Source organism: Mytilus californianus, unplaced genomic scaffold (assembly GCF_021869535.1).
Source record: "Mytilus californianus isolate M0D057914Y unplaced genomic scaffold, xbMytCali1.0.p SCAF_3, whole genome shotgun sequence".
Classification (NCBI taxonomy): Eukaryota; Metazoa; Mollusca; class Bivalvia; order Mytilida; family Mytilidae; genus Mytilus; species Mytilus californianus.
Genome location: NW_026262679.1, coordinates 88,267,196 through 88,285,451, shown reverse-complemented (window position 1 = coordinate 88,285,451; position 18,256 = coordinate 88,267,196). Strand labels below are relative to the sequence as shown.

The following is an 18,256-nucleotide window of genomic DNA, read 5'->3' as shown; positions in this document are numbered from 1 at the left end:
TATCAGAAAAGCGTGAAAAGGAAGTATAGGTCGACAATTCAAGCCGATCAAGTGATATGTCATCAAACTCATACCAATACAATGGCATATTAAATTCGGATCAAAGGTGTTTCGAAAAGTACTATCATCCGTATTACAGTAAAATATTCTACTTTACACAGAATCGTATTCTCTGCACTGTTAACGGCATTTTTACATGGAATAAAATTGTAAAGTAAATTAAAGAATTGATCCACCCTCTGTGTCCATATCTTGTTGGATCTTGTCGAGGTGATGCATAATTTGGAAAATGGTAAAAAAGAACTCTTGTTAATTGATTATGCCGTTCATTGACTGCTAGATGTCTATTTTCTCCTTTTTTTCTGTCTCAATGACCTATAATCCATGTCAATATTTATACCTATTGATTCTCTTTTGCCAAGACAGCTATATCTATATAAAACGCTGAAACTTGATAAATTAATGACTTTAAGTTTTTTCGAACCGTGAGGTAATTTAATAGGGAAATTTCAGCCAAGCTTTGTTTAAAAGCTTATACTCGTGATTAGAAAGTCTACAGCTGTGCAAAGCCGATCTTTCTTATAGTCATTTGTATAGTATATTATTTTCTTCCATGAAAAGCAGATAATAAATATAAATCAATTGCTTTAAAAAAGCAATTGTAAACGGTCTTTCCCCCCCTATTGAAACATGATTGATTGATATGTGTGTGTGTGTGTTTGTTTGTTTGTTTGTTTGTTTCTTTCTTTCTTTAAAGGGTCCATATTAGTGTGTTGGTTAAGTTTCTATATTTAGTTTGGAAAGTTTTTATTCTATTTTAGGTCCCGCGCGCGTCTTTGTCTCGCGCCAGATTGTGGCGTCACGTGACGAAGCTTTATAATAGCGAAAACTTAGTATTTTTATTTCTTTTTAGGTGGAGACGTTGGACAGACAACATGTATAGCGACGGAATACACACAATGTATTTCTTTTGTCATTGTAGGTAATTGACATTTCGATCACAGTTCACGAGCAGTGCATGCTTTGGATTTAATTGATCCTGTGTAACTTTAAAACACGTTTATCGATTATTTTCATACAATGTACATTTTTCAGCAGCAGTTTGTAACACAGATTTGTATTTCAATCTAGGAGCGGACATTTTATTGTAGGATTTAACTGAGATTTACGGAGCTAGCAAGCGATTTTTACGGCATTGCAATTTCTTTTCTCTAGGAAAATTCTTGAAAGATATCTGCACCACATTGTTTTATGAAGATGTAATACATGTATAGCCTGCTGACTGCAAATGTTGGGGTCAATTGGACATGTAGTTTCCCAGAACATCGGATAACAAGCATGTGGATTTTTTTTTTCAGAAGAGATGTAAATACAATATTATACACATGAGACGGAAACATGCATACAATGAATGAATGATTGATTGGTTGGTTGGTTGGTTTATTGATTGATTGATTGATTGATTGACTGATTAATTAATTAATTGGTTGGTTAGTTAGTTGGTTGATTGATCGATTTGTTGATTGGTTGGTTGATTAAACACGTGGGATAGGGTCTCTTGAAACAAGCGAAAAAAGAAACAAAGGAAATCTTGGACCCCGTATTAAACACATGGGACGGAAACATGCACACAATGAATGATTGGTTGGTTGGTTTATGGATTGATTGATTGATTGATTGGTTGGTTGGTTGGTTGGTTGGTTAGTTAATTTAACATGTGGGATATGGTCTCTTGAAACAAGCGAAAAAGAAACAAATGAGATCTTGGACCCCATATTAAACACAAGAGACAGAAACATGCATGCAATGATTGATTGACTGATTGGTTGATTGATTGATTGATTGGTTGGTTGGTTGGTTGGTTGGTTGGTTGGTTAACACAGAGAACGGATTCACTTTGATCATGCAAAAACGGAATAGAAAGCCTAAATACTATATCTTAACACATGGGATTTATCATTTGAGAGATCACTTAACAAGTATTAAGGTTAAAGGTCAATGTCAACCTACAAAAGCATTAAAACACACATCAAACTCTTTAAATAGTGCCAAAAACACATAATTTGCCTCTTTGTACATGACCTTGACATTTGACCTTGACCTATATTTTCAAGTTATGGTCCAATGATTTCAAATCAAAAGACCCTAGGTCTTTATAACTTACGGTTCATGAGATTCATATGCATATTGAAAAGTAAAATATTCAAGGGGAAATAATTCCTATAAGAAGTCACTGGATCGCTTCGGTTAAAATTATTTAAAGTTGCGACATGTGGCAAGGAGCATTTCAAAAAAAACCATTTGCCGGTAACTCTTATAGTTTATGAAGAGTAGCGATAACAATGATTTTTGTAATTGGGGAGATAACTCCTATAAGGTAAATAGTACACTTTGGTGCCCCTAATACAAGATAGATTTTATTAACCCGATACTTAATACCAAAGATCATTTGTATCTGTCGCGTACTTTTTTTGGCTTTTGACTTTGAAATCGGACGAGGAAAAAGAATAATAATAATAATAAACAAACGAAATACAGTAAGGTCTTTCCATTAAGAAAGGAAAGACCTTAATGATTAACTATTAAAGGAGTGAAAGTTGAATAAGTATACATCTGTGAACACAAAGAAAGTCACACTTGATTAGTTTTCAATCATGTGACTATATAAAAGGGAATTTTCTAAATAATTTCGATTTATAGACAAATTCATTTAAAAGTTTAGGAAATTTTTAAATTAATTTATCATTTTTTTATCTTACAAAGAGTCATGATATTTATTGGATCAATGTAGCAAGACTACAAAAAAGATAATTTTTATTTATCTAAATATTGTCAGTATTAAATTTTGATGACAAAATTGTTTAATTAAAATACACAAACGATTTGGAAAAAATAAGTCTTTGCTAATATTTTTTCTTAAAACTTTAAAACATTTGTCCTTTGACTTTTTGTCCTTGACTTTTTGTTTGTGACAGTCTGTCCTGTGGCTTTCTGTCCTACATACCGCAACTGCGTACACATTGAACTGAATTTCTGTCCGACAGTTTTTAACTTGTGTAGTTTTTCAAATGTTCCCACCAATTATTTGATGTGATGATTTAAGGATCGCTATTAGTTTTGTGATGTTCACTGCCTTGTTTCAGAGTTATACGACTTATATGTAGTATGACTAGAAGTCACTTCAATACAAACATACTAGCTATATCTTAGTTTGCAACTGTCATTGGTGGTTAGGGATGTGCTCTTATAATCTGTGAAAATACATTTTGAAGATTTTCCCATTTCTCTTTTAGCTGTTGTCAACTAACGACCATAAGCAGTGTACCCGTAGAAAGTTCCACGTTTTCTTCAAGTTAAACGCATTTAATTTCAAAACACAATATATATTCATAAACATTAGCTGTATATACCATTGATAGCACACCAATTGCTGACTTTTGTAGGTAAGAAAATGCTGATACACACACATTTATAGAAACATAATTGAAAAGTTATTTTTACCTAAATTATTATGATACAGGTTTGCACGATACTACTAATAATGATATGGCATATTCACGGGAGAAATCAACAAATTCAAACACAGCTAAGAACTCAATCTATCATAACTTGAAAGATATGTTACGGACTCAATTACGCATATGAACCTTTATTATAGCTGTGTATGATCCCATTAATTAGCACATTGCATGATTAAAGACGTTGTAATTTCGTTAGTTAGCCGAGTGCATAAAGGTAAAAACATATTTATGACTTCCTAAGATTTTATTCTGCATGAAAAGAAGCGAAAAAAGTTCTTTTTTATATCGTTATATAACGAATCTGAAGTGATCGTGACAGGTTAGATAATTAGTTTACAGAACTAATAAGTATCAACATCACCAACTGTTACCCTGTAATTGCGATATCTATACCTAGGAATAAACATTAAAATTGATTCATCATAGATACCAGGATTATAATGTGTACGACAGACGCGCGTTACGTCTGCAAAAGACTCATCAGTGGCACTCCAATCAAAAAAAGTTAAAAAGGATAAATAAAGTACGAAGTTGAAGAGCACTGAAGACCCACAATTCCGAAAGGTTCTGCCAAATACAGCTAAGATAGTCTATTCCTTGGGAAGAAAATCCTTAGTATTTCGAAAAAAAATCAAAAAGTTTTGTAAACAGTTAATTTATAATTATGACTATATATATATCAATGATAAATTATGTCAAAACAGAAGTTGGCGGTTCTATCTATTCAACAAAGAAATTATTAAGATTTATATATTTCTTCGATAGTAAAGGTTTATTTTAGAAAACTTTTGTATATCACTAAAACTAAACTCGTGAAATACATGTGTACACAGAATGTTAATGTCACCTGATGGCTTTTGGTTTGACATGATTCCTTTACATTACCTGACAATTTGTTGTTATGTAACATTATAACCCAAATCTGAGTTAACCTGTTCGTAGATTGGTCATATTGGTCATAGAAATTTTAAAGGGACATTAACTTTAATAGGTATAGAGCATTTATCTATTGATCTGCATGTTTATTTTCTCTCGAGACGAAAACATTTTTTTTTCCAAAAAGAATGTATTTTTTTTCTATATAACGATAAATTATACAGAAAAAAGGGAAAAAAATCTATAAAAAAAAGTGAATAAAAATATATTTCTTATAAATTTCAGTGGTAACTATATTTTTCCCTTCACACTTGATATAATTTATTTTTTATCAAGAAATTTATAAATCAAACACATCAGAATATCAACGAAGAAAATAACAGAAACAGCACAAATTCTGCATGAAAAATACATGATGTTAAAAAATACATGCGACACTTCCAAAAACATCAGCACTTATGCATTTTTTATGGGACAAAATGACACAAAATAGCGGCTCGCTACGTCACCCAAGTCACGTGATGTCTTACTTCGTTGGATATGATTGCGTATACTGTAATTCCACATTACAATACACGTATTTAGAATCTTTATTTTTGGATTTAGATAGGAAATATCAACCTGGTTGAACTTGCAAATATCGTAGCCGGGATAACTTACCCTCAAAAGTGTATTTAATGCCCCCCCTCCCCATTAAAAAACGATTACTCATAAGGGGTCGATGGAATCATTCTATAAATAGAATAGACAGTGAATTAACAAAGACATAATTGCATGAAAATTTTTAAATTACGAATTATATAGAAATAAGAAGATATATATATAGTCTACAATTAAGTCATCATTTTCAGAGTGTGTGGGGTAAATATCTAATGGCCGATTAAAAACCATTTATATTACATCAAAATGAACAGTTTAGTTTTCTTTTTTTAATATCTTATGATTTTCAAAGAGTCTATGATATTAAACAGGTTAAATGATTAGTTTACAGCCTAGACAGGTGTTCAGACAGTTGTCAAAACACTCATAAATAAGAACACCTTATTATCAGTATAAAGGTTACCATCACAGAAAGCAAATTCGTCTATACACTGAATTAATTAAATGTTAATAAGTGCAGTGCAATTAGTTCAAATGTAAAAAAAGAGAATACAAGCATAAAAAGCTAAGGTTTATTCGTTCTAAATTCAGAAATCAGTTTGTGTCATAGAATAAATGCAGTGATATTGGTGGGATGAAATTTCGAGATAAAGATCGTCCTGAATATGCATGAAATATTTGCCACTGGACGTTAAGCAACCAACAATCAATCAATCAATCGAGATGAAGAAAAATAAAAAAAAAAATCACACTAGATAATAACAGGCTTAGAGTTTTGAAAATGTAAATGTGTATACTCTCATTTTTTATTTTATTTATACATATTCCAATAGATGTTCAGAAAATAAAAATAAATGGATATTATACACAGGGCCTAGTTGTTGAAGAACATTTTATAATAATATGTTACCCACAGGAAATTGTCTATCACCTAAATATAATCTTTACGATTCAAGAATATTCCCAGTTCACGTACTTCGATAGATAGCCAGAACTTAGTTTTGGGATGATACAGAGTTGGCGTCGATATCAGATATTCGTCAGTCTCTGAAGAAACAAGTTTATCCACAGAATGTGACGGTGTTTTTAGATCTAAATCGGTTTCGTTGACCTAATTTAGAACTTATCCACACTCAAGGTTTTTTAGAGCTTGTCACGCAGTTTTGACGCTAGAGGATATTGATCTGTAGAGGTCTATTTACGGTAAATTCCTGCTGTTAGATTACGGTATCTCTCATGTTCTCACGTCATCTACTTGTATCCATGTTTTTGTCATTTTGCTTAGTTTCTTTTGTTACCTATTCTGACATCGGACTTGGACTTCTTTTAAACTGAGTTTTACTGTGCGTATTGCTATGTGTTTCTTTATTCTACATTGGCTAGAGGTATAGGGGGGGGGGGGGGGAATTGAGATCTCACCAAAACATGTTTGACCCCGCCGCATTTTTGCGCCTGTCCCAAGTCAGGAGCCTCTGGCCTTTGTTAGTCTCGTATGTTTTTTAATTTTAGTTCATTTATATGTTTTGGAGTTTAGCGTGACGTCCATTTTCACTGAACTAGCACACAATTTTATTTAGGGGCCAGCTGAGGACCACCTCCGGGTGTGGGATTTTCTCGCTGCATGAAGACCCATTGGTGGCCTTCGGCTGTTGTCTGCTCTTTGGTCGGGTTGTTGTCTCTTTGACATATTCCCCATTTCCATTCTCAATTTTATCAAATATTTTTGATATTGTCCTGCTTTTTGATTGATCTTTGGAAGAAAATATCATTTAGAATAAAGTAATTGATTTACTGGAGTTGAGCTTTAAATTTCTATAGAGATCTTTGTTTTCTTTTTCGAGTCGTTGTATTGCTGTCTTATTTGTGCATACCCTGCTTGAATTCATATTCTTCATAATATTTTGAAAATGCAGAAAACGGAATCATTAAGAGTTGCTGCTATTCGTTATACTAACTTAAGAATGTAAAACAGGAAGCGTTACACTTTTTTTCAAAGTCATATCGAAACATATCTTCAATACCTACATACAAAATGTCAAGTGCAATTGTTAGAGTATATCTATCAAACACTTCACTTTTATAAGTTAATATGTATATGATTTAGTGTTGTGCAGAGGTTTCGAATAGTTGGCGCGTATCTTCCACTCTAAAAGATAAGATCATTATATGTAACGATGTATATGATAAAACTTCTATAGAGTTTTATTTTAGAAAAAAGTTAACCGACAAATGGATAAGAAAGAACCTCTTCTTGTTGTAATCTATATCGTGATAGATGCATGTAAAATAATAAACTGTGATTGTAAGATATTTGTATGTTTTAATCAAAGGAATTATGTAATAACCCGTATATCAGTTAATCTGATTTCGTAAATTGAAGGTTACTTGGAATATGTAACAGTGGGAAAAGGGAAATACTGAAATATACACTTTTATCCAACCATAACATAAATTTTAGTGTAACATTTTAATCATGAATGTTGAAATAAACTGCCTTTGAAATGAAAAAGAAGTCAGTTAAACGTCAATAAACCAGCAGCCAATATTAAACAAAGATATATTCAATAGACATCTAAATAAAATGAAGATGGTTATCTGATGGCCGTAAACAAACTCAAACAAAACGACTGGCTCTAAATCCAGGTTTTTAGATTGTTCTTGCTTTTTGTAATATGTTGATATCTCTATATAACTATATAGCTTAGCCATAACGTCCGAGGTCAGGAACCTCACCAATGAAATACATCAAAGAACATATATATGGTATACTTAATGTGACAGCAACCCAACAAAAACCGTTAATCAACAAAAGACAAATGTCTTTACTTAAATTATTAAGCTCACACCCCCTCAAGTCTAGACACGCTGTTAAGATATTAATAGGTATCAATTGTTTTAAAGCACATATTTGAATGCCAACTCAACAATTTCAAAATGCTTTGAACCAACATAAACCCTTAACCATTTCTAAAACTGCTGCACCAATAAATAAAACTCGACACCTTATTCATCACAAAAACGTATCACCTAATATATTTTATAACTTGTATGATTATCTTGCTTTTTTAACATACGATCGCACCCATTTTGGTGAATTTATGGTTCACATTTGTTTTGTTTTCTTAAGACTGAAGAAAATATCTCATTAGATTTCAACAACATGAACCTCATCTCGAACACAAAGAATTAATTTTCTCTAAGAAAATCTGTTGAACAAGTTAAACAGAGAACAGCGTATGTCTAAATTCAATAAGACAGCAATGTTGTCAAAGTCCTTTGAGGACCAAGCTAATCAAACCAAGACTGAATTGGCCATAAGAGAGAATTCAACAGACAATTTATTGTGAGAAGTAATGTCTTCAAGTGATTTTGCTTCAGGAAATTGTGTCTTTTATTTTGTTAGTTGGCTCTGACGGTCACTTTACGACTGACATGTTAGAATCTTAAGAAAAGTACAAACGTTACTTATGTAAATGTGGAAAGTAATCCTTCGAACCAGACATTTACTCAGTTATAACATTTCCCGATTTCGGTAGAGAGAAAATAAAGTTCTGCTTAAAAATAGTGTAATTTATTATCAGTTTCAAATGGGACCAAAGGGATATTTGAGGTATAAATACGCCAACAAGACAGAACAAAAATAAAACAGCTTTCCATCGTGGTTCTTATTTTTTGAATGAATAATAATAAAAATGAGAATGGAAACAGGGAATGACACAATAATACATTTAAAAACAAACTCGACACTCATTAATGTAAATTTGAAAGGTATATTGCTATATTTATCGTATTCCTCTTGTTAACTTTAGAATGTATGAACCCTGTCCTTTCCGTGACCTCAACTTTCTAGTTTTATTTTGGTTTTATATTCAAAAGCACACCAATACGTCGCGAAAACAAAAGCTTTTTATACAGGTTGCGTGCCTACTAATTGCGTACGACCATATATTGATCTATACAATGGTTCTATTTTTGGTGCAAATTTGTTGTATAGTTGTCCTCATCAGTGACGTTTACTTTAATTGTATTTTTTTTAAAGGACCATTGACCGAATTGAAGAAAATCAAGTAAGATAACAAATGCATAAAAAACTGGCAAATTTATTTCAGTACAACACCTGGTGATAACTGTGTTTTAACTTTTCAGCTAGACCTTCGTAACACGTGTGTTTTACTGTCGTATGTTGCGTCTACCTAGATTATTATGCGCTTCAATACGGAATGAAATTTTACAGAAAGAAAATTTTTAGTAGAAAATATACTTTTTGGCTAATTTTTGAAGAAATCATACATAAAATTTTCCCGAACTCCAACTGGCCGTTTTTCTTGGTTACATACACGTACTGATATTTTTTTGCTTGCCACTATCCAATTAGATCATTTGACATAAAATCGTCACTTTAGTATATTAATTTATATGAATATATAAAAGTTGAGTGACTATGATGATCGCATCTTTCCTTTTATTTCAAAATGATCAGCTTCAGTCATTCACCAAAACAATGACGTGCAAAGAGAGAGCTATTTGATGTCTAAAGTTTTCGACAAATGAAATGACTTTAAATTTCTTTTTTGAAAAAGATAAGACGACGCTACATGGGCAATCCAAATCTCTATGTCGAAGGCAGACGACAGAAAAAAGAAAAACCCCATCTTAAGATTGAGCTATATGAATAAAACAAAATAGGGTGAACTCGGATGTTCAGCAACTGTTATATCTAACGCAGGGCAAGCTCATGTTGATTTTTCAGAAAATGTATTGATTTTCGAGATTCAGTTAATTTCATGTATCTAGGTGAACAAATATCGAAGGTACAATACGGAAATTGGTTAAATATGCCATTAAAACATATGTTTGTGACAAATCAACATGAGCTTGCCCTGCAATACATGTAACAGTATTCGTCAATACCAATTGTAAGAAAATTAAGTCGTCTCGCAGGCCTTCATATTTTTTTGAAAATTTAGTGTTCACCCCAAGAACCGGTTTGGCCACAACATAACAATTTCAAGTTTATTTACAATTTACACAGTGTGTATATGTTAAGTATGTTTAAATAAACATATGTTCTCATAGTTTAGGACTTTACTCAATATAGGTTGAAAAAACAGGCAAAGTTTAGATGTTTATGAAGTGTCCTATATTTTGACTTTAGTGGAACCTTAAACAAATAATTTGAATCCTATCTGTATTCTGTTACACAAGAAGAAGACTTAGTTGTATGTACTAATAGACCTTTGAAAGAGAAGGTAATTTCAGTCCTTAGGTCCAGCTTAACATAAAACAGACATATAATTTCCTCCTTGGAAATAGTCGTTTGAAAAGATGCAAGATCACCAAGTGTAAAAAGATTCTAGCAGCACCTGAATATATGGATTGTATATTTCACAGTTCAAACAGTATTCCCTATCTTGTCATTTCAGTCCGGATTTCCTTGAAAGAGTGGCGTTTATACTGAAATATTTGAAGTAATCTCTTCGAAACTTCTATGATCAACATCATGATGAGGTTGAACTCTACGGAACACCTGTTATATCATTGATCATTGATATGTTCAATTTGTTTTAACCACGACCATGTGATTTTTTTCTTCTTTCATAAAATGCAACGAATACGACTTATCTGCTTTTTCTATGTCACTGTATTTCCGACTGAAACAATAATCTGATCAGTGACTGCTACTCCTCCAAAAGAACAGTTTTAACCTCCGGTTTTCAGAGAGGTACGTGTTGTGTAATTTTTATCATGAAATGTTTTGGTCATTTGTCTCCTTTCTCTCGGTCATTTTTGTTGATGTCCTCGACTTAAAATTCGTCTTAACCCCTTTGTAAACAGGTCTAGGGATATTTAGATTTAAAAAGAAATGAAGGTTTTATATATTGCGACATAGTTTCAAGAGAAGTACTCGTCGAAGACAATTAAATCGCAAGGTTTAATTGAGTAGATGAAAAAAGATGCAGAAGACAACAAATGGACATTTAAAACTTCAGTCGAAGAAAATTCGATAATACCATGGCAAAAAACGAAAAAATACAAAAAGAAACCATAAGTCTTCTCAACACTGGATAGAAAACTAATTCAAAAGACGAGCCAGACCATAACCGCCTGTGATCTCTGTGTTCTACATGTAGTACCCGTCGTATTGCTCATGGTAAGCGCAATTCGGTGAAAAAACTCATTTACTGATATCACAATCGAGGACGATGACGGGATTGTGTCTAAGGCAGTACGACACATATTCCATAACGGTCAACCAAATTATGATAACGTCCGTAAAACATAGTCATTGTAAATCCAATTTTCTGTGTGTTCGTAAGAATAATATGATACCCGAAAAGTCCAAAAGCATCTACATGAAACATACGTTATACGTGAGTACTAAAACAATATGTTAAATGATTTGAAATGTAATTATCTTTTCTCTGTTTGTATTTTATAGAATATGTTGTATGTTTTTTATTATTCTAAACATGATTTTTAATGTTGAATCAAGGAAACCAACAGTGTGGTCCGCCTTAATTTTATGAACGTTGAATGTTAACAACAAACCATTGGCAATTTTACAAAAAACTGATTACCTCGACTACGGTTTGATAAATCTCTTTTTTTATGACCTTTTGCTAAAAGGATACGGTCAAGGTGAACTTCGTCACTTTTCATTGTACATATGAAAAACAAAGGAATTCGAGACTCATCTTTAATGATTAATTATTGCTACATGATATTCTTTGAGTGTGGTAGTTTTATCTTGTATGAGAGCTCCATTCTGTTTAGATCTGTATTTATACCGATTGTGTCATATTCCTGATTGAACAATTTGACTTGAGTGTGAATCCGCATGGCGGGTGATACATGCATAGCAGGAGACGTTTACCCTGTCAACCCACCCGTTCTCGCTCCTTTTTGAGTTCATGCGATTTCCTCATTTTTTGTTTGTTACCTTGACTTGTCTCTCCCTAATCGATTTACGAGATTTGAACATAGGTAAACTACTGTCGACTTAATCAACTTAATTAGCTTTACTACTTTACTGGCATCTTGCATATATATTTTTTTTACATTTTCCAATGCATGTACATTTAACCTTTATAAAATATACATTTAAGATAAAATAACTGGTACATCTACTTAAATAAAACATTTGGGAAGCTAGGAAAATATTTGTATAAAAAAAAAATTATCTTAAGGGTAAAGGAAGTTCTACAACAACTGAATTTTTCAGTTATAAGTTTAGTAATGGTAAACTTTAGTTTACCCCTTTTTGCATACATGTTTCTACATATTTCCCGTAACAACAGTCGCCCTATCCTATATTTGGTCGACACAAACAATTCGTGTCGTGAGGATAAGCAGAAAGTAAATTTTTTTTGACGTTGACTACGTCATCATATTACCTTTAATGTACTTTAACACCAATCAGAAGTGTTAACTGTTTTTCAATTAAGTTTAACCAAGCATTAATTATAACATGAAAGCAAAAATACAGGGATTGGATAATAATATTTGTTAGAAGGTTATGGTGACTGTTATGACATCGATTACACAATTACCTCTCTGTGTAGTCATAATTTTTCAACTAATTATCTTGTGGCATTCATACTTGTGATTGTAATTGAAATGCATTTATCAGTACAATGCATTTAGTTAATTATCGTCTCTGCTTATTGAGAGATGGAATTCAAAGTGTAATAAAAATGGAACAAAATTACGTGTTTTTTTTTTTAAATTAGCACTTATACATTGCATTCCATATAAAAAAGAGTATTTGCTGAAGTCGTTATCTTTACAGTTACAACATAACAATCGTACCATAATTACTGTTTTAAAACTAACCAAATTGATTGTCTCTTTTCAAGCAGTTTCCTTATCATGAGCAAATAAAAAACGGTCGATTTTTGTTAATGATGAGCCTGAAATAAGAGACACACATTATTTCACCTGCTTAGATATGTGGAAACGATAAGAGGGGTTCTGCATAAAACAGACTATGGCTTTCCTTTTACGACGAAGATCATTAAAGACTGACAACTATTTTTAAAAGGCTAAACAAGACAGTTCATGATGCGCGTTATAAAAGCTATTAATAATCCTTGATACATAAATAGTATCTCTAAAATATCAGGACACTATAATTAATATGCCTGAAAAACAGCTACATTCATTTATACGGTATTAATTTAATACTATTAAAATAAGCAAAAAAAACCGTTCTATTTCAAATTAATCGGAGCGAGAAACTTCGATACACTTTTGATGATCTGCAGTGACAATGATAAAATCTTGCATACATGTTCATATTATTACATAAAACTATGATGGCATGAATCAGGTATCATATATTTAATTATATAAAACTACAAGCATTTTCATACATGTGCAACCCAGAAATACATACATATCCACCTTGTAAGTGTTGGAACACGGAGTAAATCTCATTTACTTGTACAACTTTTAAGTGATACAGATCTAGCGTGAGCTTTATATGCATGTACATGTACACTTTTTTAATGACGGGCTTACAAAGTCAGGAATATGACAGTTGTTTTCCATTCGTTTGATTTGTTTGAGCTTTTGATTTTGCCATTTGATAAAGGACTGTCCGTTTTGAATTTTCCTTGGAGTTTGGTATTTTTTGTTATATCACTTTTTATGTTACAGATCGAGTCATGTATACATGTAAACTATGCACAATGGTAATCTATAGTGATAGAGGATATTCAACATTCATTGGCATGTAATGTTAAGTTCAATGTACTCCGCGTTGTCTTAATGCTTGCATTATTTCTGTATTGGACAGTGAGATTGTTTGCCAAATTATAGCCGTATTTACTAAATTTGATTAACCCGTTGTAGAAACTGCTAAGTAACTACATGCTTCAGTGCACAGATGAAGGGTGTTGCAGTGGTACTGTACATGTACACATTGTGACCACACAGACAGTTGTCTCAAAACAGTCTGTTTAGACGTAGTGTAACTTTTTATGCGTTTTCAGTTCACAATTTTTTAATTCTATACTAAAACTATTTATAGATACCATTGAACTAGTTTAAATCATCTGACACATTACTTTTCTTTTTTATCAAAATGCAAGACTTATTTTCAGAATACGATCCATTTTTATTTTGTAAAACCTATTTAAAATGTACCTGCAGAGGTTGATAAGTTTAGATATTTTCAATCGAATTAAAAACCGATCTCGCACCGCTTCCGTTTTCTGATATGTCCCTTCATATCAGAAAACGGGAACGATGCGAGATCGGTTTTTAATTAGACTGAGATATTGAGTGTTGGGAATAATACGCCAACGAACAAAAAAGATATGCTAAACATTGAATGAAAAAGCTGATCTAATAGAAGGTGTGTCCAAACATCGTTTTGCAAAGTGCAATATAATGGTGTGACACAGAATTCAGTGCGAACTACCCGTGGTGTTTATGGAAATGCCGTCATCAGGTACGTCATGGAACCAAAGTTTGGTAATTCAAATACACAAATGTTTAAGAACACTAAAACTTAAACGACCTAAACAAGTTAGCCAGAATAGTAAAAGGTCCACTCTGCCTATAAAAAATAATTGCAAAAACAATAATTTATTCATTAGCTGGCCTTTTATCTGTTTATATCTGTTTATATCGCGTATTTGGTGAATATTTGTTATCAATCAACGAAAATAAAGTGAAGGCTTAAATAGCATTAGACGGAATTAGTTTCATCGCATTTCGACACATGAAGTGTCTTAAATGAAGCTCAAGGCCAAAACAGTTGGGAATCAGAAACTTAAAACAAACATTAAATACCAAGAAAAAAACAAAAAGACCGAAAAGTAAAGCCGAGTATGACTATGTTAACAGACCTTACATTGTATCATTAGAGTGATGGTTTTTCATCCATAAACAAATTTCATATAATTTTCACGCATTTTTCTCAGACAATATCCCGAGGCTATCTGTCAGGAATTGCAAATGAGAAATCAAAACTCACGTTCAGGTAAATAAAATGAAACAAGATTTATATAAAAATGCCGCAGTATTGACAGTAAGTGGAAACACACTCACTGCCCTGTTTGTAATAAAAAAAATAGGCCTGTACATTGTTCAAATATATTTCTAAGTTTGATCCTACTTATACTTAATACGGTAGGCAATTTGCTGATACAAACGAAATGGTTTAATTTAATGAAATACATAGAACAATTATGATAATGTTAGCAAAATGCAAACACATGGTATCATTTTCAGTTCGACTACGATCATATAAACGTAACAAATAAATTACAGTTTCTACAAATAAACTGAACCTTATCTGTAAAGGCGATCTAAAATCATAAAAAAAAAATGCTTGATAAAAAATCAATACACAAAGTATAAGGAGATACTGATAAGCCATGTTTTATTACAATTTGTAAAATTATGCACGCATGATGTCATGTATTACAACTCTACACAAGAAAATATCGATATTTGAAAAGAAGATCAAATGTTATCACAAATAGCAAAATAAAGAATCTTTCACTCAATATAAAAATTATTTGATATCAGAAATCCATTGCTTGATATTTACAAATCAATATGATCAACAATATGTCACTTACCAAGTCCATCTTGTCACATCGAGGTTTCATCTGTTAATTTCCCGCCATTATTCCACAAACCTGCAGACAAAAACAAGATGTCGTCTTTATCACATGTTGAAATCATGACAAAGTTTAAGATGCATTTGTCCAGTTTAAGTCTTGATATTCATTAACAATAATTAAATGGATTTAAACGTTTGAAAGAGCTTCATTTCACCGCGACATTGTAGTTATTCTCAGCTTCTACAAAAATCGATTGGCAAAGCACCTGCAGCGTAGCAAAAGAACTAATGTCGGTTAGATAGCACTGTACACACAAGACAATCTTTCCTTATCAAGTTATAAAATCATTTTACATTTTTTTTTCTAATATCTCAAAAAAATGGGATTTGCTCCAGACAATTCCTCGGAACCATTTTAACAATTTTCTTATAGTTTATGCATTTTTTGTTGACTGCGTGATGATAATGAATTGTAAACTCTGCAGTCAGTATCATCAAAAGTCGCTTAAAATATTTCACCTTTATGTTTTTCATTTAAATAATTAGCATATGATGTAGCTATTCTCTTGCATATCGTCTCCTTCGTACTTTATCACATTAAATGTAAATCAACGAGAAACTGCAGTTCTACTCGAGTGTTTTGAAACCTGAGCAAAAAGTTCAAACGTATCAATTTTCAATAATAACCAGAAAATATATCGATGAAATGTGTAATAGAACAAATATTTATGAAGGTTATATGAAACGCCATGTTCTGACAAATATAAATAATATTACTTGTCTGATCTGCTCGGAGGTCCTATTTAAGCAACTATTTTGTTAATTAATAATACATAGCATATTTCACTGGGGATATTCAGTGCAGAATTTGTTTGTTGCGTCGAGATTTTATAATTAAGCAACTTATTATCAGAATTGTTATTGTATGTTTATATTACTTCTGGGAATCTACATTTGATCGTTTTCATCTTAAATATTTTATTATCATTTTTTGCAATATTTATGCACAATTACTTTAATTTGGTTGATGTTTTGCGGATTATCCTAATCATGAATATTTAAATTACAATTACCGATATTTTCAATTTACTGTAGTTTTAAGCTCACAATACAACTAGGCTATATAAGTATTACACTGTAAAAATGTGTGCGAATAATACACCTTAACTTTTCATGAAACACATATAATGCATTGCAACATTGTTTGAATCAATCGTTTTGCATTTTGCATTTTTGTATACACATCCTACAAAATATCTAATTGATGCTGAATATTCATGGCACGAATAGTGGAAATAAAAACTTAATGTTGACATATCTATACAAACGGGGAGAGATATGAATTTGTAAGCTTTACTACAAGTTTGTAACGTTTAGATATGCTAGCGCATAAAAACTAATATTTACATATTGACCAAGACAGCTAAGAATGTGAAAAGGTGGCGAAATTTTTATTGTCAATTTTTTTTCAATATAGAAATTACACATTCAAATAAACTCCTCATAGATACCAGAATTAAAATTTTGTACGCGCGTTTCTTCTATAAAAGACACATCAACGACGCACCACATAAAGTACGAAGTTGAAGAGCATTAAGGACCATGTATGTGTAAGTTCCAAATATTTCAGGAGGCCATTTTAATTATTTATTTTTTTTAACAAAAGTAGAACAATAATTGAAATATCATTCAGGGTTTTGTATGTCTGACGGAAATTTCGCCTTTTAAGTTGACATTTAAGGCATGTATATATACGTTCTGAAACCTGCTGACTGCCATTGGCGTTTGCCAAATAAACGGATCACAAGATGTTACAAAATGGATCTTTTAAAATTATTAATTTAATACCAATCAGAAAACAATAAACTTGCGGAAAAGATGGTATACCGCAAACAAAAGGTGCAAAAATTAGTACACCATATCCGGATTTCGACAATTAATGTCTCTTCAGTGATGTTAGGAATCGAAACGGTATTTGGAAAGTCATACAATTTACCTCAATTTAGGATAGACTCTTGAATTTTGAGGAGTCAAAATAGGATGAACGGATCACATAAACCCGAAGGAAAATATAATACAAGCCCAAACGAAAAAATATAAACAAGTTTTAATTGAAAACAACGTTCAAACCTGTGATTGCGTTGGATAAAAACCGCATTTTTTATACGTGTGCATGCAAAACAAATTTCTTGGTAGATGGGTCTAAATACAGCACAAACAATATTTTCCAAAAGACCAAAAAGTGAAAAAGTATATTTTAACAAAACGCATTTGACTAACAGGTCAAACAACTGATGTTCTTAAACCCTGCTGACTGCCATATATATATATATATATATATATATATATATATTATATATATATATATATATACACACAAAAGTCTAAATTGAAAACAACGTTCAAACCTATGATTGTGTTGGATAAAAACCGCAATTTTTATACGTGTGCGTGCAAAACAAATTTCTTGGTAGAGGGGTCTAAATACAGCACAAACAACATTTTCCAAAAGACCAACAAAGTGAAAAGGTATATTTTAACAAAACGCATTTGACTAGCAGGTCGAACAACGGATGGTCTTAAACCCTGCTGACTGCCATTGGCGATATATATATATGCGCAGACACGTTATACAAGAACCTTCATATAAATAGGTAATAAGAAGAATATTTCAAAATTCTTA

General features: G+C 31.9%; 1 protein-coding gene across 2 annotated transcripts in view; it reads right to left on the bottom strand.

Moving 5' to 3' along the window:
* The window catches only part of LOC127735331 (prolactin-releasing peptide receptor-like), a 68,950-nt gene that overhangs the window by 15,393 nt on the left and 35,301 nt on the right, over positions 1-18,256 (bottom strand). The window contains exon 2 of one of the 2 annotated variants that reach the window (XM_052245484.1): positions 15,590-15,649. The gene's annotated coding sequence lies outside the window, so the exon portion shown is untranslated. Of the gene's footprint in view, positions 1-15,589; positions 15,893-18,256 lie in introns of those variants that run through there. The other variant, XM_052245485.1, reaches the window with a different exon arrangement.